The sequence below is a fragment of the Lontra canadensis genome, unplaced genomic scaffold, assembly GCF_010015895.1.
Source record: "Lontra canadensis isolate GAN:19392208 unplaced genomic scaffold, GSC_riverotter_1.0 scaffold5, whole genome shotgun sequence".
Taxonomy (NCBI): domain Eukaryota; kingdom Metazoa; phylum Chordata; class Mammalia; order Carnivora; family Mustelidae; genus Lontra; species Lontra canadensis.
Window position 1 is genome coordinate 31271721 of NW_022630999.1, and position 23502 is coordinate 31295222.

A 23502-nucleotide genomic window follows, 5' to 3' on the forward strand; every position below is an offset into this window, starting at 1 on the left:
TGGTACAGTGTAGTGGTTTGTGAAGATATTTTGTTTGAGAATTCAGTCCAGGATCTAGTCTAATTTCAGTTGTCTCTGGTTTGGAGCCTGGGTATTTGTGACACTTCAGGAAGTTCTCTGTGAGACTCTTAGTTATTCAGGATAATATCTGAATTTGCACAAACCTGTGGGAAATGATATGTAAGAAAAGGAAGCACCAGAGGAAACCAAAGACCATCAGCCGAAACTAGAACTAGACAGACTTCTGTGTATCTGTGTGTGTGTGCGTGGACATGCTTCCGCGTTTGTGTATGTGTATGTATGGATGCCTGTGTTTATAGATATTTATGTGTGTGTTCGTATATGTATCTTTATTTGTTTGTGCACATATAAAGTGTGCATGAGTGTGTGCATGGATACACGTGGTTGTGTGTGTTCATGCGTGTATTTTGTGTATTTTGTTGTATATTTTGTTGTGTGTAGTGTGTGTATATCATTATGTTTGTGACCTCCGTGTGTATGAGTGGGGTCTGAGGCCTTTTAACAGTCTTAAAGTTTCGTGTTTGTTTTTTCTTTTAATTAACTGTCTTAGGTTGGTTTGGACTGCCATAACAAAACATCATACACTAGATGGCTTAGAAACAGAAGAATTTTATCGCTCACAGGTCTGGAGGCTGAAAAATGAGATCAGGGTGACAGCATGACTGGGTTTGGCGCCTCTTCTGGGTTGCAGACTTCTGGTTATATGTTTACTTGATGGGGGTGCCTGGAGCCTGTTTTGTACACTTGTGACCTCATGACTTAAGCACCTCTCATTGGCACCCCCTACTCACACCATCACCTTTGAGAGTTAGGATTTTAACATATAAATTGTGGAGGGGCGCAAACATTCAGACCATAGCATTAACTAATAGTATTTCTATTTCTGCAACCTGATTTTGCTGAATTTTTTGGCTCATAAGTACCCAATAAAGAATGATATTATATATAAAATGGTAAACAAAAGTGTAGGATTGGTCCTTAGTTTTATTACTCTCGAAAACTTCAGATGGAACACCATACCCAAGTCTGGGTTACCAATCGTGTGTTTAATCATTTTGCTCTACATCTGTTGAAACAGGATGCAATACAAAATTTAAAGAAATGCTCAATGCTTTCCTACTCATTATTAACATAATATTTTCTCATCATAAAATGTATAACTCATAAAATTATTGTGAAAATATTGTGAAAAACAGAAAAAAATGGAGATTACATGAGACCCCACAAAATTCACAGATAAATATTTGAAAAGATAAATAGAATTGCAGTCACAGCAAAATAAAATGAGCATTAGATCATAACCTTCACTCTCCTGCTGAATAATGAATGCTTCTCTAGGAACTTTCCTTTCTCTCTATTTCATCATAACTTCTTCCTTTTTTCTTGGATTTTAACAATAAAATATGCTGTTATATTCCATATTTTTAAAAAATCTATTCTTGGTCCCACTTCCATGGTCCTAATTATTCCCTTCTTTTAATGGAAATAGGCCTTGAAATCACTATTGTACATTCACTCTCCTCTCTCACTCTTAAAACACACTCTATTCCACTAAAACGGACTTTATAAAGATCATTAACAACATCCATGTGGCTAAATCCAATTTTCCGTTCTCAGTCTCATCTTACTAGACTGATAAGTAGCATTTAAGCTAGAAAATCACTCCCTCTGCTGAAATATCCCATTCTCTTGGCTTCTAGGATGATTTTGCTCCTAACTCGTTAGGTACTCTTGCTGAGTCTCCTTTGCTGTTGTCTTTCTTCTGTCTGACATTTTTGTGTAGTCATTTGCCAGGGCTCACTCACTGGAACCTTCTTTTCACTATATAATATCTACCCTGCTTTGGTGGTCTTACCCAGATTTGTGTCTCTCTTTTTATGATATCCAACTTTAGCTCCATATTTAAATACTCAACTGCTTACTTAATATTTGTACTTGGAAGTCTGAGAAAGATCCTAAACTTGACATGTTCAAAATTGAATTCCTGGTCTTTTCTCCCAAATGGCCCTAGGTATAGCCTTCCCCATCTCAGTTAATGGTAACTCCATCCTGTTTTTTTCAAGTCAAAATCTTTAAAGTAGTCCCTGATTCATGCCACACCACTCCCATATCCAGTTCTCTCAGTTATTATAATTTAGAAACATCTCAATAGTCTAACCACTGCTAACCACTTCCACTGCTATCACTGTAGTCTAAACCACCATCATTGCTTCCTTGGATCATTGCATTGGTTTTCTTAATAAACCTTCCTTGGGCGCCTGGGTGATTCAGTGGGTTAAAGCCTCTGCCATCGGCTCAGGTCATGATCCCAGGGTCTTGGTATCCAGCCCCACATCAGGCTCTCTGCTCAGCAGGAGCCTGCTTCCTCCTCTTTCTCTGCCTATCTCTCTGCCTACTTGTGATCTCTGTCAAATAAATAAATAAAATCTTTAAAAAAATAAATAAGTAAATAAGCCTTCCTGATTTCACTCTTGACTCCTTCAATCTCTGTTTTCAAAAATGGCAGCCAGAATGATCCCTTTAAAAGATAAACCGGGATCCCCTCACTTCAAATCCCAGCAGTGACTCTCTCCATTTCACTCCAAGTAAAGGCCAAGTTCTTACAATGACCCATGCGGCCCGCCATCTGCTGGACTTTCAGTACTCTTTCTCATTTCCTCTGCACTCCAGTACACTGGCCTGCCTGTGGGGCCTAGAAATCTCCATGCGTGCCATTCCCTCCAAGCCAGTGTACTTTCTAGTCGCTGTGCATTACTGTTCCTCAAACCACAAAGCTCACTCCCTCTGTCTTCAGGCCTTTGCTAAGTATCACTTTCTTAGCGATCTTTCCTGACCAAGCATTTTATAGTTCTTACAATGTTCTCCAGGATTCCCATATTCCCTACCTCCTATCCTGCTTTATTTTTCTATATAAAACTTACCACCTCCTAATGTACTATCCAATATGCTTGTTTATTGCTTTTATTGCCCTGTAGACTGTATGCTCCATTAACATGGGCTTTTTTGTGCATTTTGTTCACTGCTCTCCATATCCCCAGTGCCAACCACAGTAGTGCTCAATATACAGTCTTTTCAGAAATGAATGATAATATAATTGACATTATACTACATATATTACTTATGATATGCTTTTTCTCCACCCAATATTACCTGAGAAAACTCTCATTTTGCTAGGTATTTTTCCCTACTATGGTATAATTTGTTTCTGGTACAAAATAGGATTCCACTGTATTAATGTTCCATCATTTATTAGATCCTTATTACTGCATATGTACTTAGCTTGAATTTTTAATGTAAAAGAATACTACTACATAAATATTCTCTATTCTACATAAATGTTTGTACATATTATTTTCTAGGAATTATTTTTCTGGAAGAAGTAATTTGGGACAAAAGCATTTGCTGATTTTATGGATTTAGATATATTACCAAATTAACCTCTAGAAAGTTAGCATTTCTTTACTAGGCTATCACAGCTTATAAGGGTACCCTTTGCCCAGCACACTGGACCACATTTTATATTGCTATTAAAATAATCTTACCAACTTGATACACAAAATGTATATAATAAGTTTTTTAATTAATTTTTTATTCTGGAATAATTTTAGGCTTAGAAACATTACAAAGATAGAATCTTCCCTAATGCTAACACCTTACATTACCTTTATACATTTGCCAAAACTAAGAAATTAGAACCAGTATATAACAACTAACTCTACTATTAATGTTTTGATTTATTTTTTTTCCAGCTGAATCCCACCTTCCCCATTTGTCATTTATGTTTTCTTTCATGAATGTAATTCTATCACTTGTTAGTTTTTTTATGCTATGAAATATTTTTGATGAATTACATTGTCTGTTTCAAATATGGTAGACTAAGATCTATTGAATGCAGTGAACCTTTATATCCATGTCTCGAAGTGCCTATCATAGTATCAGTATTCCCTCCAAAACTGTTACATGTTATATGACAAAATTTTGTATCATCATAAATATTTGGAAAACATTAATATAAAATGTAGTACAAGCCTTTTTATATCTTATACACACATGCACACACACATATATGACATTTTCTTCATCTTTATTCATTCATCAATTGTTGGACACTTGGGCTGCTTCCAAATATTGGCTATTGTAAATAATGCTGTATTGTGAGTAATGCTGTAAATATATGTTTATACACAGGGGTGCATGTATCCCTTTAAATTAGTGTTTTTGTATTCTTTGGGTAAATACCCATAAAGTGGTTCTATTCTTAACACTTTGAGGCACTTCCATATTGTTTTCCACAGTGGCTGCCCTTGTTTGCATTTCTACCAACAGTGCACAAGTGTTCCTTTTCCTGCACATCCTGGCCAACACCTGTTGTTTCTCATGTTGTTGATTTTAGCTGTTCTGACAGGTGTAAGGTGACATCTCATTGTAGTTTTGATTTACATTCCCTGGTGATAAGTGATGATGAGCATCTTTTCACATGTCTGTTGGCCATCTGTATTTCTTCTTTGGAAAAAAATCTCTGTTCTTCTCTTCTGCCCATTTTTAATTGGATTATTTATTTTGGGAGGGTTCAGTTCTATAAGTTGTTTATATATTTTGGATACGAACACTTTATCGGATATGTCATTTGCAAATATCTTCTCCCATTCTGTAGATTGCACTTTAGTTTTGTTGGTTGTTTCCTTTTCTGTGTGGAAGCTTTTTATTTTGATGAGTCCCAACTTTTTTTTTTTTTTTTTTTTGCTTTTGTTTCCCTTGCCTCCCTCCCTTGCTTTTGTTTCCCTTCCCATACCTAGAAAAAAATTGCTATGATCAGCATCAAAGAAGTTACACCTGTGTTCTCTTCTAGGATTTTTATGGTTTCAGGTCTCACATTTAGGTCTTTAAACCATTTTAAATTTATTTTTGTGCATGGTATAAGAAAGGGGCCCAGTTTTATTCTTCTGCATGTAGCTATGCAGTTTTCCCATCACCACTTATTGAAGAAACTGTCTTTTTCCCATTGCATAGTCTTGCCTCCTTTGTCAAGAATGAATTGATCATATAATTGTGGGTTTATTTTGGATTTTTCTATTCTGTTGTATTGATCTATGTGGCTATTTTTGTGCCAGTACCATACTCTTTTGGTTATTACTGCTCTGTAATGTAACTTGAAGTCTACCATTGTGATGCCTCTGGCTTGGCTTTGGGTTTCAGGGTTGCTTTAGCTATTCAGGGTCTTTTGTGGTTCTATACAAATTTTAGGACTTTTTTTGCCCCATTCTACCTATGGGGAAACTCAGCTCAATGACAAAGAGTTAACTGGTGCTAAAAGCCATTTTTCATTTCTTATTCACTGATTATTCCTTCCATCTGTAGCTACATTATTTATAACTATTACTTGTAATCACAAAGAAAGTTAACACTCAACATCAGTTTTTACAGTGGTACATCAGCCACTATGCCAATTATTAGTGCCTTTTGTTCAAATGTTCTACTGACCCACTCTCTGTGGTACATTTTGTGAACACATTTGAAAAATTTTGAGGCTTTTGCCAAAAGGCTGTCAGCTGTTACTCCAATGATCTACTGCTTAGATCTCCTACTGTGAATCTCCTGGTCTTTCTTTTGTTTTGCTATATACCAACACTGTTGTCAAGGATACTCAGCTCTCTATGTTCTTGTCTAAACAGTCCACAGGGTGTTGTATTAAAAGTCCCAATTAAATGTGTATAGCCATTCACCTGTATATTCATCTTGTTACTCCCTTGCCCACCCACACTCAACTAACTACCTGCTTTAAAGAATACCAAGGGGTCAGAAGGCATCAAGAGAATGAACAAAGTACGTGGGATCTCTGGGTGTCACATAATAGCTGTGGCAGTGTTATCTCAAGTAATTGCTGCCCTGCCTGGCAAAGCAAAATAAAACTACATGGAAAAGATGTAAATAAAAAGAGTGAGAAAGCAAGGGGATAATGGACAGTTTTTTAATTGTATGTCTATAGTATTGCTAGTATTTTAAAGGCCAAATGAGTATATTTGATATAAACCTTATTGCTTTAGAACAAGAGAGAAATTAGTGAGATGGCAGAGATGCCTCTATATCATTATAAAGTTCTAGAAATCTTTGAAATTCAAATTTCATTATGTACTTAGTAAATGTCTATATATCGTTTTCAATTTATGAGGCAGTATAGGGTAGTGGCTAAGAGCATAGGTTTTAAAATTAGAGAGATTATTGTTATTGTCATTCCCATTCATGACTTGAACATCCTTGAAGAGCACATAACCCTATTTGGGACTGAGTTCCATGATCTAGAAAATGGAGTTACCAAAATTATTAATAATAGCACCTACATCATGACATCTTATAAAGATGCAATAAAATAATGCATGTAATGGCTGAGTACAGCCTCTTCACAAACTAAGAAAGAATTAATGCATGTTAGCCTTCATTAAATAATACATAATGCTACTAAGGAGAATTTGAGCAAATAGCTCCTTTTATTTTATATTTAGCTCTTGTAATTTTGTAAAATGTACATGGCTATTTTTAATAATTTGTACAAAACTTCACATATTTTCCAAGAAGCTACCCCTGGTACTATACAAAGGTAAAAAGTAGTCAAAAGACCTGAAAATGCTTGGTCTATGGAAGAGAATCCCCAGTAGGGACATGGTGCTAGCCTTTGTGAGGAACTTACACTTGTCTTATGTGATCTCAGGGAAAAAGTGTAGATATGTGAATGGAATGTTTGAGAAGCAGATTTTAGCTTCATTAGAAAATGATTTTGACTCACCTGAAATTTCAGAACTATCCCACCATGCCCAAGTCAACTGCTAGAGCAGGTCCACTCCTTTCTCTAGAGGTTTCCGATCAGAAGCTGGACAAAATCTCCACCAGGAAATCATAGAGGAGATGTATTTGCAGCATAGGAATTAGACATGGGTTAGGTGAAGTGACTGATAGGAGCCCTTCCTGCTATGAGATTCCATGTTCATTTGTGAAGACAAAAATAAGATATTTTTGTCCTTGATAGATTCATATTCATGCAATAATTCACTCAGGAAACCTTTATTGATACTATGGGCAATGTCATGGGACTGTGTTCATTAAGATCATAGATTGTGGAGTCTCATATACCTGTGCTCTATACTGGCATTGGCATTAAATTTACTGTGGCTTGGGCAAGTGATTTAACTTTTCTGAAGTCTTCATTTACTCATTTGAAAAGGAAATAACAGTAGTTTCTACCTCATGGAAGTCTTTGTTAGTACCCAGTAAAATCACCTTAGCACAGTTCCTGGTGTCTAGTAAGCACTCAATAAATGTTTGCTATTGTTACTATGAATATTGAATGAGTGAGAATAGTGAGATATGCACAATCAAAGATGAATTACCTGCTGTCTTAACTTCTAAGCATTTTGTCAGTGAGAAAGACTTGAGCCAAATATCTATAATCTAAGGGAGTAAATAGTATTTGTATATGTTTCTATAGGAACCCGCTCATTTATTGAACATATATGTTTATATACTTATAAACAGGAAGTCAGTGGTCCCTGAAACCATGGAACTGGTGTGATGTAGTTGAAGAGAATATCAAACCAAATATATATATGTACACATATAATAGGGTAATAGACATAACAATGACATGAGAATAAAAGGTATGGTCAGGACCCACCTGACTGAGGAGGCAACATGATCTGTTACTTGGGTGATATAAAGGAGTTTAGAGTGAAGAAAGATGATTTCTAAGTGGAATAATTAGGATAACCTTTATGGGGGAAAATGATATTAGAGTTCATTCTTAAAGGATTATTAGAATTTCATGATTCAGGGATACCTGGGTGGTCCAGTCAGTTAAGCGTCTAACTTTGGTTCAGGTCATGGTCCCAGGGTTCTGGCACCAAGTCCCTCATCAGAATCCTTGCTCAGTGGGGAGCCTGCTTCTCCTTCTGCCTCTGCCTCTCCCCCTTTGTGCTTTCTCTCTCTGATAAATAAATAAAATCTTTTAAAAAAGAAAAGAATTTCTTGATCCATCCGTTAGTTAACTCACTCAACTAGTACTTTGTGTGCATGAGAGAGTCACTATACTAAACATTGGAAATTTAAGAGAACATTCTCCCATGGAGCATAAGATAGAGAACAGGCAGCTGCCTTTATCAGATGAAAGAGAGGAACAGTAGTACCAGAGGTAAGAAAACACTTTTTCCAGAAAATTTATTAACTAACTTTCAAGAGAAAAAGCTAGAAAAGAAACTTATCTAAAGTTTTGAAGGCTTAGAGGATATAGAACTTCATTTTTAGACAATAAGGAGTTAACTTAAAATCTTTTGAATAAAGAAGTAATAGAATTGAATGTTTGGAGAATCAACTCAGAGGCAGTTAGGAAACTCTGTTGATACTTATGGTTGATATATGATTTCTTGTTGATTCATTCATTCATTTATATATCCATTCCTTTGACAACTTACTGACACTATGGGTCCAGTCCAGAGAAAGATTAGTAGAGGTCTTCTCTACAAATAGAGAGAGTTACAAATATAAATAGGGATGAAACAGACATATTTGAAGCCAACACATGAAGAGGACTATGATTTCAATTGAAGTTTTAAAGAAATAACCATAAATGTGTTTTCTCTATTCTTCATTAGAAAAATAAAAGATTCTTTTTAAAAATCCAATTATGCCATTTTTCTAACTGTCTACCTTAGTCTGTTATGAGCAAGACTTAAAGTTGGACTGAATAGATGACCCTAGATAAAAACACTAGGATAAGAAAAACCTAATATATTCAACCAACTGTAATAATTCATATTTTTAAGATTTCATTTAGACTATTATGAATAATTTTAATATACAGTCTCTAAAATTGATGAAATGTGGTTAGGTGACATTTTCAATCCACAAAGGCAAATGAATTTATTTAGATGATATACAATCTTTATAATGGTAGAACTTTTTAATATAAAGTTTTTATTTTAATACTTTAAAATGAATACCACACACATTTGTTGAGCAGGCCTCAAGGTCAAAATTTTCAAATGCCACCATCAGTTTTGTTAAGCTAATGCAAACCCATCGTTCAATATCCTCGTAAGCAATCTTGCTTTTTTTCTTTTAAGACCACAAAGTAATGTAAAGTTTACTCTATAAAGTTAACTGTTTGCAGATTTGCTCGTGTAGGCAGCCAGAATTGACAGAAGTCTGAAAGCAGTGTTGGCCGTAGTGAAATGAGAGTTGTGCTTGAAAATTTTCTGTGGATGTTTCCCTTACCCTACTGTGGCAACTTCTTTAACATGGTCTCGGACTGTGGGATCACATGGGTGCGCCTAGAGTAGCCACGTGTGTTTTATGACCCAGCCTCCCTGACCGCAAATTATTGGAACAGAAACAAGGTATGCAAAACCAGCTGGATTTAGCAGCTTGCAGCAGCTATTCTCCTGGAAATTTGGGTAATGGGAGTTGGGAAGTGGTGCACGTTAAGGAAGTTCCCATAAGGTCTGAAGGCAACACTCTGTGGTGGTGCCTTGGTTGCCCGCCCTTCCTGAATCCCTGATTGTTCCTCTTTCATGTGGGTCCTTGCAGGCATCCAATATCCTTACAATGAAATTCCTGTGTTGTTGGGGATAACTCCAATTTTTTATTATTCGCAACCTAAAAGCAAAACAAACAAAAAGAACTTAATCTTTATAGTTCTTTTACTAATACAGTCAATAACAGTTTGAATTAGTAAAGTCCATCTCACATTATGTAGTCAGAATCAAGTGTTTTTCACCTTAAGAAAGAAGTCATTGGTTGAAAACCGATTCTTTTGACCCCAAAGCCAGTGTTACATAGTTTCTCTCATACTTTCCTCTACCACATACTAGCCCAGAGTAAAGAGAATTCCTAGTACGAGCAGAGGAAATGCAGCCATGCCACCAGTATAGATGATCTTGAACTCTAAATCAATTGGAATGGATTTTAAAACAGAACTAGGACAAGTCCTTTTAAAAATGAAGTTAGGGCAGAAAATAGTACTTCCAGGGTAGCATTGTGATCTTGATGTGATTCATTTCAGCCTATTGCTCGAAATATTCACAAAATTGTCCCTCCTCATTTAGTTCTCTGAACTGTTCAAGGATATGTTTATCAGCAGCAGGAAGAAATGCCTGGTAGCTTTAGAAGATTGCCCTGTCTCTTTGTATTACTTCTTTCAACGCTGATGTTTACTTCGATTTTTTAAATGACACTGAGGGGATCTGTAGGTTCAGATGGATTTTACCAAGCTGAAACAATGTCACAAAGACCAAAACTCTTCCCAAACAACAGTAATGAGTTATTAATCAGTGTCTCTTTGTCCATTATATGTCTTCCTTTTTGTTGTTGTTATTGCTTTTCTCTAGTGCCACATATTAAAAATTAATGGCTGTGACATGATTTTAGAAGAGCATCCAGTTTTCTTTTGTTAGCAGGTGTAATTCAAGAAAAGTATACTGCAGAAACTTCCATCACAGTGCCCCTTCCTGACAATTCAATTGAGAGTGCTATTACTATTTATTAATTGCTTGGGCTGCACTGTCATGGTTTATGATGTTAGCACAGACCCTCGATTGAGTTACGTTCTTGTATTCAATTAGAGACTGTGTGTTATTGTACATGTTAACACTGTAGAACCACAGATGCTAGCCATCTGTAGATTTGATTTTTATTTCCCTCGTAGCCCTCAAAAATGGAGCAATTTAAATCAGTACTCCTAGAGAGACTTACAAAATAAAATAAGCACCTAAACACATCAGTTGCAGATTTAAAAACAAGGGCAGTGTAAAATTTAAATTTGAAAGACTATCAAGAGTATTTGCATAATTAGAATCCTGGGACATTTTAATCATTCTAGGTGGTCACTTCAAGCCAAAGAGGAGGAAGTGCTGGTTTCTCCAGCCAAAACATTGTGCTCTGGCTAAATGAGGACACTGTTACAAAGTTATAAGATCAGAGTGAGTAAGTAGGATGATAAAATCAAAGGGGATCAAACTTCTCAGGATGAAAAAAAGAAGCCTGAGTAGCAAACCAGTCCTAGCAGAGCACTTAAGAGAGAAAGAACCTGTTCCTCACTTCCTTCTCCCCTGATGCCTGATGAACTATTGACACTTCCCAATATAAAGCAACTTTTCATAAGAGGGCAGAGTAGAAAAGATACCTGGCTTGCAGCAGGGTCTAATTCCTCAGACTCTTTTTATGAACTATTTCAAATAGATGTTCTCCTACAAAATAGGTCCTTACTGAAATACCTCAGCAATGCATTATCTTACCAGGGCAATCATTTATCTTTGACAATGAAACATTCACCGTGGTCAGTTTTGTCACTTAATGTCAATGTGGATTGAAGATCTCCCGCTTTTGCACAGTCGTGACCTCTTCTTTGAAAACATGAGGTGTGCACCCCATTGCTCTGGCCAAATTCCAGGTTAGGTAATTACATTCTGTTACCTACAGACCCCCTGTGGTTTCAATTAGAAAAATCGTTTTGCCTCCTTCTTCTACCTGTGGTGTTGTATAAGGGTAGGGTCTGCACCCCTGAGCAGCAGACTCGTCTCACCCCAGAACGAGCTGCTCTTTATCATCATCCTTAATTAATATTTATTGGGGACCCACAGGGTAAGTGGCTTGGGACAGGGTGACTTGGTAATTAAGTGTTCCCGAGTGCCAGTTGTCTCCTTTGAGAATGAAAATGGAGGACCCACGTTGGAGCAATCTAGTCATTATCACAGAAATAGCATCTCTCGTTGTGATATGGTGCTACCTTGCTCTTCTCAGATCTCTGTCGATCTCGTGCTCCTCTAATCAAAAAGATTTTTCAGATCATTAGATCTAATAGCCTCAGAATTACGTCAAGAAGCTCTTTGTGGAGGCTGATCAGAGAGTGTGAGCTGGCCTTTTAGTTCTGACCAGTTACAGATTACAAACCTCTGCTCTTCTAGGGGTGGAGGGAGGGGGTGAATTTGTTGTCCTAACGAGCCACATGTTTTTAACTTTGAAACATGACCTCTGTGTTTCTGCGATTACATTGTCATCTGTGCCATCTGCTATTCTTTTCTTGCTGTATAGCTCTGTTTCCAGGATGCAGCGGTACTTGTAACTCTTAGAAAGTGTGGGGTGCTTTTTTCCCCACATTTCTCCAGACACTCTCTTGATTTGGAGCCTGATTTTAGGCCTATTGAATGACTTCATATGTCGGTGATCATACTTACTTTTTGCCATGTTCCTAGCACTTTGCTCACATTTTCAAGATTTCATGTTTTATAGTATAACTTCTAAGGAGGTGTGACATTGCTGTGAGGAGTAAGAACTGTAGGGATTATTTTTTTCAACCAAAGAGGGTTCGTTCTCCTATTTGAGACATCAGCCCTCTGGTCTAAAGCCTCATTGTGGAGAGTTGCACCGTCACGTATGGTGACATGGGGCAGGTGCTGGGCAGGTGCAGAGAGCAAGCAAAGCAGTCATTCTCTGAACCTCTCTCTCAAACACCAAATAAACAACCCTCCACAGAGGGCCTTCAGGTTCTCTCAAGGATGATGGCAAAACACGAATTCAGAAAAACTACGCTTTTCATGGTTTTTTAAGTTGTATCCCAAAATTTAGAAAGTCCCATATTTTTTCTTTTTGATTTCAGGAGAGAATAACCTGTGTGGGAGTGTCATTAGTCAGATGATGAAAATATTCTCTGTATTGGGGAATTACCAAAAAAAAAAAAAAGTACCATTATTTCTGTTTTCTTATAAAGCCAAGATTGAAAGCTTCATTTACAATTGTTGTGAAAGGTTTTTGCTTTAAAAAAATAAAATAAAATAAAACGGAGTCTAAGGCAAAACAAAATTTCCAAAAGTGTTGGAAAATGTGCCAGAGCTGTCAACATACAGTGACTTTGGTCCGTGTCCTTCCGCCTCCATTTCAGCTGATTCCTCTCCTCGCTTGTCTTCATCTTAATGCCCCTCTTCTCATCCCTTCCACTTTGTCCCTATGAACTTCTTTAGTAGCTTCTGTTCCTATTAGAATCAATTTCATACTTCTTCAGAATGATGTCCGATCTACTTTCCTTTTTTCTCTCCAGCCATGTTTGACCACATGCAGGCTATAGATACTCAAGCATCTTAATAGTTTGCTTCGTAAACATACTGCTTCCAGTCTTTTCCAAACCATTCGGAGCAAGTTGCTCTTCCTGCCTCAATGGCCCTTCTTTTTCTTCTTTGCCTTATGAGTTCTCGCCTAATCCAAATCATTTGATCCACGTTCCATGGCTTGTTAGCTGGGAATCTCTGTGGGCTGGCCTTTACAAAAAGTGTCATGGTCAGTGAAAGGCGAGAAAGTGAGCCTTTGGAAAGTGGGGACTATGCCCTTCACCTCTACATATCCTCTCTCCCATGGCCACCAGAACTGTAAGACCCAAACCATGTGATCACTCATTGCAGACACCCAATCACACATGTATTTTCATTTCATGCAATGGTTATATGTTCATTTTAGTCGTGGTCTTTGTATAGATGCATTCACAAAGTTATCCTAATGGATATCTTATAAGTGGCCGATGGCATAATTTCAGTACATTCTCATATTTCATCTTATGCTCTCTATTGACTTCTTCCTCCCCATCCCTGCACCCCTGTACTTTTTCCCTCTCCTTGTTTCTCCTAACCCTTTGATAGTTTTCATCTTACCCACCTTCTTGTCAGGAGCTCTTTGGTTGTCCTGAATTGGGTTGATGAGATGTGAGGACTTGTTACCTCAGCCATTTTCTTCTTTAATGAGGAAGATTTGAGGATTTGGGTTAGCTGGACTTGGACACATACACACCCTTATTTTGGTTTTTGGTTGACAGTTCTTAGAATTGAATATTTATTGAATGAATTAATTATTACAGCAGCAGTACTGGGAGAAAAAAGGTGAAATAGAAATATGTCAAGTGAAAGCTTGGTTTTTGCTATTATTTGTGTAATTGTCACACCCCTAAAGAGGAACTATTTTTCCAAAATTGACATTTGACAAAGATAGTAAGGAACTTGGAAGCAAAACAGGAAAAAAAAAAAAAAAAATACTAGGTCATGTTGCTTGCTCTAGATATTTTTGGCATGGCTAGGATGTGCTAGGAATATTTCATTTTTGACATGAACTCTGACCACTTTTCACTTGTAAATGGCCAGAATGCATATATTTACTCAAGACAGGATAGGGTTTGTGATAACGGTATTGTGATGCACTGTGGCCATGTTAAGGATTCAAGTGATTTATTTGAGCTGGGTGCATCTGTAGCCTCCGCTATAAGAACTTCAGCGACCTATTTCTTCTTTTTTGTTTAAGAATCAAAGCTATAAGCAGTGAAATTATGAATCAGGAGCTAATAGGATGAATAGATGCAAGAAAACAGCATGCAACAATTTAATGAAAGAAAAATGTGTTATATGCTCAAGACACAAATAAAATGCCACTTTCAGATTACAGTTTTTGCAATCTATTTATTTGCTTCATTTTCTTTAACTGCTATTTCACTCAACTACAACTTTTAATATTCATTGAACAAATGATACAGAAAAGCTCAGTTATTTTCAAATCTTTGTTGGGCTCCTTCCAACATATTTTTATATTTCTCTGTGTATAATGGAGTATTTAGTTATAATTGGACATTACATTTTGCATGGTTAAGTTATTTCTTTTCTTTTCAAGATGTCTTAGAATATCAGCCTAGAAAAACATGCTGGTTAAATAGATGGTTGATTTTAGTCAAAAATCACTGAATCTCCACTGGAATCCACTGTTTTGCAAACTATGGTCCTTGAATAATTATATTGGTTTCAGGTGGGAACTCATGCTAAAAATGCACATTTCCTATGTCAGTTCTAAAACCAAATGCATTGAAATGTGTGCTAGTGAGCTGAGGTCTGGATTTTTAACAACCTTCCAGGAAAGTCTTTTCACAACTTTTGAAGTCTGCAAGTTTAAGCAGTGAAGGTAATAGTAGCACCTAATATATCAAAGAAGTAAGAAGTAGGTTTTAAAAATCACTACCATAACATCAAGCTCCTAATGTTTTTGTATGAATTACATTTTATTTATTTTGTTTAATTAAACTGCTTTACTGGTTCAAAGTCACCTTTTAAATTCTAATAAATCAAGCAAACCCCTCCTCCCCGATTTTGGAGGCACTGTTTTGTTTTATTTATTTTATTTTTTTAATTTAAATTCAATTAGCCAACATATAGTACATCATTAGTTTCAGATATAGAGTTCAATAATTCATCAGTTGCCTATAACATCCTGTGCTCATCACATCACGAATGTGCGGAGGCTCTATTTTACACTCAGAGTCAAACCAAGCCTTTCTGGAGCCGGTCCCTAAACCTGTTTTGTCTTTTACTTCAGCAGTGTTGTTTCACTCTTCAAAGCCATTCTTTGTCTTCTCTTTTCCTTTTCTGACCAAATGTCCAGCTTTCTGATTAATGCAAAGCAGTGATCAACCCACCAACTTTACTTTCACTCTTTCCACTCCCTAGATCAACACTCATTACTTTACTACATACATTTTTATGTAAGCCGTTTGAGACTGGGAGGGGAGGGGTCATAGCTAATTTAAACTTAAAAATAAACATTTGGGAGTTTATATATTATTGTTATTTACTAATTGAAATAATACATTTTACTCTGGGAAGTTTGGAAATATAGTAAACAAGAGTGGAGAGTAAGTTAATACTGTACAATGCAAAAATCTTTACCATTTCTTTAAGTTGAAATACCATAATTAAAAAATATTAAGAATATAATGTATATGCAGTTTTGCATCCTCCTTTTTTCTCACTTAACAAACCTGAAGTATTACTGCAACAATGTCCTGGTAGAAATTCAGTCTTTAGGGAGGAGGGTAAGACAGGGTCTGTGGCAGTTGAGGAAGAGGAGAAAGAGGAGATGAGAAGGAGGATGGTGGCAATTTGAAAGTTAAGCCAAATACATGTGTACCTCTATCTATAGAATAACACCCTCTCCTCCCCCTTCCACTCTTGGCCCCTGCTTTTTTTGGTGTTTGGCAATGAAGTAATTTGAAAAACTCCACAATAGATTATATGAGGCATTAAAATCTGTGAAAAGCCAGGTGTCTCTGAGGTTTGACAAGTACTTTATATTAGAGTTAAGAACAAACCATGGCAGAAGTAAGGCCAATGAATTTGATAGCATGTTTTGGTTTAGTGTTCAGGTTCGTTTCGCTTTTCCTTTGCAAAGTTAATTTGGGAACTTCACAGAACTTACTTTGCATGTCTAATATGGAACAGATGCAGTTTCTGTCAAATGAATGCAATACTTGAGCTCTTCTAATGAAAATTGTTAAAGTGCAAAGTATTACTATTCTTTTATTAGGGTTATATTAGGCAACTGGCATTATTCATTATTTCCAAATAAAGTGAAATGTGGACCCCCATGCATGAAGATATTTATTACTTATTGATATTTAAAGGTTGTTAAATTAATCTTATTTAAATTACTCCTACTGCCAACCACTGTTACAATAATTTATTATATAATATTACTTGAGGGTTTTCTTTTACTTTAATATAAAACTTGCAAAAGCAATATATTGCCTGTAGATTTTTTTCCTACAGTTCATTGTAACTGTGACTAATTCATCACAGCTGTTTAGACATGCAAAATCTATAATACTTCACAATGTTGATTTTCTGTTTCTGTTTTCTAAGACTGGAGCTTGATTTGAAACCATATAATGAAAAATTACATGCATCTCACTGGAAGAAATATTGCTTTAACCACTTGGAGGTGGAAGACTGGAACAGCCATGTGGTTCTGTAGAGGAAGGTTGTGTACATGCAAGTCTGATAACTTCTCTGAACTTCATTATGTCTCTCTAGAATCTGAGATTAGACCCGCCTTTCGTTGTTCAGTTTGGATCCAGAATTAATGTCTAATGCCACTGAGTTATCTTTCCTGTTATTGACAAGTCTCTGTCAGGTGGATCTGAGTTTCTTCCAAAATAGAATTCCCCGGCAATGTCTAGGGACCTGATACTCTTCCTGGGTTACCATGCCTTCTCCCTTTGTTGTGTTCCTTCCTTTCCTTCCTTCTCCTTTTTCATAGAGGATATTATACTACTTTCAGTTTTCACTGTTCAAAGAGGCTGGGCAGAGGCAACAACAACAACAAAAAAGAGATAGTTTCCATCTCCCCGCCTCTTAGCAGATCTTATAATGGGTTAAAGAGAAAAATAAATCAAGGGTAAAGTGAGACTTTGCATTTATTGGTGGGGATGGATTGTATCTATTCCATTAGCATGGATGATTGAACGCTGCCTCAGTATCATTGTGTTTGATATTCAAACTGATGCTATCATTTTCTTTGTGATGATTGAAAGCTGCCTCAGTATCATTATGTTTGATATTCAAACTGATGTTATCATTTTCTTGGTTTGCATGGGGAAAAGACTGATGAATTATTAGTTACATCAAATCTTTAACATGTGCAAATTAGTCAAATGCAAAATATGTTTATAAAATTCATGGTTATTATTTTACCATTAGTATTATTTTTGAGGCTTCATGCAAGAGCAGAAGAATATGTGATCGTCTTAGCTGCTACTTGGTTATGTAGAGTTTAAATATATGAAGCAGAGGGACCCTAAAAAAACAAGGGATGCATATGGGTACAAGGAAAACTTGACAAAGGACACCTTGTCAACCAAACTGTTGTTATACAGAAGTTAATGGAAATAGAGTTGAAGAATACAGGTAAACTTGTTCCTTTAAAAAAGCCAACTTATTTGGAGTCTGGATATTTTATAAAGTACATAAAAGACAGGAGTGGTACAAACTGGGTATGCATCCATTCATTCTTCCAAAAAATACTCTTTTACTAAGGAAATAGAGCGATGCATAAAATAGAAACAGTCTTTGTCTTCGTGGAGCTAGAAGTGGCAGACATGAGTTGTAAAAAACATAGAAGACGTATACTCACTAGTTTTGATAGGTTCTATGAAGGGAAACTAAGGGGGTGATGAGAAAGTATTAAAGGGAGCATAGCGTCTATGACCTTGGACAAGGGAAATCTGTTTGAAGAAATTGATATTTAAAGACAGGCTTAAAACATGAGTAGGAATTGACCAAGGACCAGAGGGGGGAAAAAAAGCATTCCAGATAGAAATGTCAGCAAGGCAATGATTTACTGTGATTATGAGTGCCTTAAAAAAGTGCTCCCTTTTTTATGTACCGCATGCTTTGTCCTGTGCTTTTAGGGTAGCCTACGGTCTTTCTCATGGAGCCTCTGGCAAGACTCCATGCAATACTGAATTGAATATTCTCTAGTAAGAACAGTGAGATACATGCAAATAATTTCATGCACTTGTACTTACTCTTTCTACCTATCTACCTTCATGGTTCTTCGAAGGTTCCACTGCAAAGGACATGGAGAGAACTGCTTTAATGACAGCTAACTTCATGAAAGTTGGTTTTTGGTCCAGGCTGGAATACCAAATCAGGAACCACATATCAGTACTTTTTGAAAAGAAAAATAATTTAGTATCTTACTATTACAAATATGCTGAGGTCTGGGGTCATATGTAAAGCTATTTTAATTAAAGAAGGCTCAGCAATTGAGTCAGATTTGCTGACATAGATTTCATGTGGTGTAATCACACGAAAGTGTTGCTTGGCTGCTGGTCCATTTCCGGATGCTCAGTCCCATCATTAAGGTAAGAGAGTGTGGAAGAAAAAAGGTAACCCTAGAACTATCAGTTTAGTAGTTTTGCTTCATTGTATTCTTGTTTAATTTCTAGTTGCAAAACATGAGTGGTTGTATATTTAGGATCATTCTTCAATGGCACATAGAAGTATTTACTGTACAGTACTTAAAGATCCTTCTAGACATGAGTTTCTGGTTTTGAAAATTATCTATCATCTAGTGTCTGCTTTTTAAACGTGTCTAAATTAAATAAATCCAAATTAATTTGTTTGTGAATGTTCTATCTTCACTCACATAATTAGCCATCAGACTCAAACAACTTTTCTAGTGTAAAATGTCAGTTAATTATTAATACATATTATTAAAGCAAAACAAGTTGCCAGAAGCATTTTTTGAATTTATAATTGGATTTCTGTATGTTGTTCTTAAGTATAAGAACTCGACTATCAACTTTCTTAATGGTAAACTAATTGTAATTTTAAGTATGCCAGGCTTTCAGGTAAAGAGAATAGCACCTACCTCTCAAGAAATCAAAAGAAAAAAATTAATTCAGTCTTATTCTTTTTTTTTTTTTTAAAGATTTTATTTATTTATTTGTCAGAGAGAGAGAGAGAGAGCGAGCACAGGCAGACAGAATGGCAGGCAGAGGAAGAGGGAGAAGCAGGCTCCCCGCCAAGCAAGGAGCCCGATGTGGGACTCGATCCCAGGACCCTGGGATCATGACCTGAGCCGAAGGCAGCTGCTTAACCAACTGAGCCACCCAGGCGTCCCTAATTCAGTCTTATTCTTAAACTGTATTATTCCCAAAGTATTTTAATTATTTACTTTTCTTAGAGTATCTCATTGGCCATGAGATGTAGTGTCAATGCTTCATGTCACTGCTCACTAAAGATAAGATTTCTCATCTTTTCATAGAACTCTATCTACATCAAAGGCATAGTGTGCTTAATTAAAATATTAAAAATATAATCCAGCAAAGGTACCTAAGAAATATATGGTATAATATACATCTTTTACACAAAATTCCCAACGTCTATAAAAATTAGGACATAGATTGCTGCGGTGCTCTCAGAAACACCTGTCAGTACTACATATCTTCAGTTCAGGATGAATGTAGGCATCCCATCCCTAGCCTGGGCCGAGTGACATCATGCAAATGGTGGCATTAGTGTCACAAGTAATAACGGCTTCCCCTTCAATCCTGTCAAACAATATCAGGTTGCTAAGTTCTAACTTCAATTGCAGAACTCAGTGAAAACTAAAAGAAAAAAATAAAGCAAGCACCAGGTTTCTGTGGACAGGATAGTAAGGGATTCACCCACAAATAACAATTACCATAGGAGTGATATGGAATCTGAAATTTTTTAAAGAAATCCACAAAGGTTTTGTGTGTGTGTCGATTTTATTTTTCTTTCTACTATAAAATTAGAACTTGTCACTCCACTATGGAGATCTGACAGTTAAATAATAGTTGGCAAACGATTAGTAGAATGAGAAATTACTGCCCATAGAAAGAGTTCTATGACTCAGCAGATAAAGAGATGCAACTCAAGTTTGCGAAGGAAACCCCGCTAAATATGCAGGAAAATATAGGCAGAAATAGTGTTGTCTGTTGATGCACTCATGCCAGTTTGCTAAACTTCCCTTAATTATCAGAATAATTTTCACTTGGAACTTAAAACCAATTGGGCCAAACATAGTTCACTTGAAGCATTTTCCTTTTTTGAAAGGAGATGAGGGAATTACATTAAAATGGCTCTCCACACCCCTTTTCTTTCCCCTGATTTTCTTTAATGGAAAAGGGAGACTGGTAATATCCAGCTATCTTGCTAGTACAGCTCCAAGTACAAAGAAAGGACAGTAGGGGTGGTGATTTTAATTATCTATGTAAATTAAACTATGTGCTACAGTCCTGTGATTGAAACTCATTACTTTAACTTTATTGTTTAGTTATGAGTGTAAACCTCAGCTCAATTAAATTATAAACCAGATCCTGATGGCTCCAGAATTTGAAGGAAATTCACAGAATTTGAAGGAAAAAGAAATACAGTCAAGACAAGGGAGTACTTCAGCTGTCTTTTATATGTTGTCATGCATATATACCACTAAAAGGCACAGACTGGCAGGACAATTTAAACTTTTTTCTCACCTGATACAGCGTGATAGAAATATGCTAATGTTAGGAGCTGTTTCTTACAAATAAAAAGGAAAAGTTATGGTAGATGTTTCCTTTTTGTATGTGGTCTCATGACGCTCTCTCAAAATTATGTATGAATTAAAATCATTTTTCCCTCATATGTGACATATCTTATAGTGTTTCAGTGTATACTCTTTCTCAATGTGACACAAAGGTCATTCTTCTTGTCTATATTTTTGCTACCTCAGGGTATTATCCATAACTGTCAGATTATGTAAGCTCCGTTGACTGTAGACTAATTGTCCTTAAATTAAATATATTAAAATTTCTAATTGTGGTGAGAAGCAATGCTGTATTTCCCCTTGAGTCATTGTTGGATCAGTTTCCTCACATGGGAGATTTACTTAGAGATAGTTTTACTTCACTTGAAATAAATGAGGACATTCAAAATGCCAAATTTATTTGATTAACTTGAAAAGTTGTTTTTACTCTGCAGATTTAATTCAAGCATGAGGTTTAAGGTAGATGCCTTTAATTAGCATATTTACCTTTGGTTGATTCTTTCTTGGAATTATATTTCTTACGCCAATTGCCATATTTTGATTTGCAATAGTTCCACACTTGAGAATCTAGTAATTTGGATTTAATGGCTAATTAAAGTTATTTGCCTTTTCTAGCAGAGGTCATTATTATTTGTGATAATAATAATAAGAGTGAACATTTATTGAGCACGTACCATGTGCCAGGAACCATGCTAAGCACTTCACAGGCATTGTCTCACATGGTTTTAACAGTAACACTATTAAATGAACATGTTCATTATTGATTTTCCTATTCTAGGCCTGGGGACACTGAGTGACGCAATGCAGCTTCATAGCTATTAACTGGCAGAGCCAGGATCGGACCTGAGTCTGACTCCCAAGGATGAATAGAATGAAAGAATAATATATCACACACCTAAAATACAAATGAGGGTCACTAAAGAATGATACAGAGCTATCATCATATTTATCTTCCTTTCCACTATCAACATATTTTTACTAAGTTATTTTTATTAAGTTTTTTTATGGCTTTATTGAGATATAATTGACATGCAACATTATTCAGGTTTAAGGTATACAGTGTGTTGATTTAATTTGCTTACATACTGCAAAATAAATACCATCATGACATTAGCTAACATCTGTATCAAGTTATCTGAGTGTTCTTTCTTTCTGTGGTGAGAACATTTAATATCTACTCTCTTAGCAGCTTTCAAGTATGTAATACGGTAATAACTATAATATCATGTTGTACATTAGATCCTGAGGACATAGTCATTTTACAGCTGGAAGTTTGTACTGTTTGGCCAACATCTCTCCATTTCCCCCATTTCGTGCAACTGGTAACCGCCATTCTATTCTCTGTATCTATGGGTTCAGCTTTTTTGGATTCCACATATATGTGATATCATACAGTATTAGTCTTTCTGCTTCTGACTTACCTCACTTAGTACAATACACTCAAGGTCTATCTATGTTGTTGTAAATGGCAGATGTGCTTCTTTCTAACGGCTAGATAATATTCCATACACACACACACACACACACACTGCATATATGTATGTGTGTATATATAGTATACCATACCATATATATCTCACATCTATGCATATATAGGTGTGTGTGTGTGTGTGTGTACATGTATGTCTCACAACTTCTTTATCCATTCAAAAGCTGGTCAGTATGTCTTGTAAATTTTCATCCAGAGTCTAGCACAGCACTTGGCACAAATAAGCTCTCTATAAATATTTGTTGCATTTAATTTAATTGATGTTTATTTTTAATATGTACTGAGATATAAAATGTATTTGCTCAGTTTGGAATGTGCTCTATTAATGCATTAGTAATGTAGCCTCCAAAGTTTACAGGTTAATAATGACTTTCTTTTTCTTCTAAATGCAACAATATGCTTGCTAACTTCTTTCCTAAAACAATTTGCCATGTACCCACTAGTATGAATTTTTATGAAATAATGTCTATAACTGGGTCTGTGGCACCTTATGATGCAATTAATGAATTTCTAATTTATATAGAAGTAATCTATCATGAATTTGTAGAGCTTACTTTATTCCCTTTGAAAATGCCATTGCTTCTAGAAGGATACTTTGAATGAAAAGGGGATTAGATATAGAGGATGGACATTTTATGTCTGATGTTTTATGTTTGTGTTTTGTGAATATTTCTTGATAATTATTTTCCCCAAACTGTTATGATAGGGGAAAATATCCAGTGTTCATTAAAAGAAAAGATGTTGATGATTTAGCACAGTTTAGCTCTTGTTGTTGTTTTTCTTCTGGACTAGGGGCGCTACCTACAATTGTAACTATGTCTCTTAAATTATAATTACAATAGTTTCAGTGTATTGTTGCATACACATATAGCCCTCAGTCCCATTATGTTTACAAATACAAATATTAAATCATTGCCTTTCTTCATCTTTCATTTTAATATGAAACGGATTCCAAGTGAAGTACTCTGTAGGATGGGAAAAAAGAGAAATGGTGTTGGGGAAGGAGATGGTGTCATGTTTGAACATGGCATCACTTCCATCTTGCTTCCATTCCTCCTTTCTTCTACATTTTGTTCTGCATCATTTTTTTTCCACAA

General features: G+C 36.0%; 1 protein-coding gene across 9 annotated transcripts in view; it reads left to right on the plus strand.

Moving 5' to 3' along the window:
• TENM2 (teneurin transmembrane protein 2) overlaps nucleotides 1–23502 on the plus strand; it is a 1216596-nt gene that overhangs the window by 467642 nt on the left and 725452 nt on the right. The window lies entirely within an intron of this gene.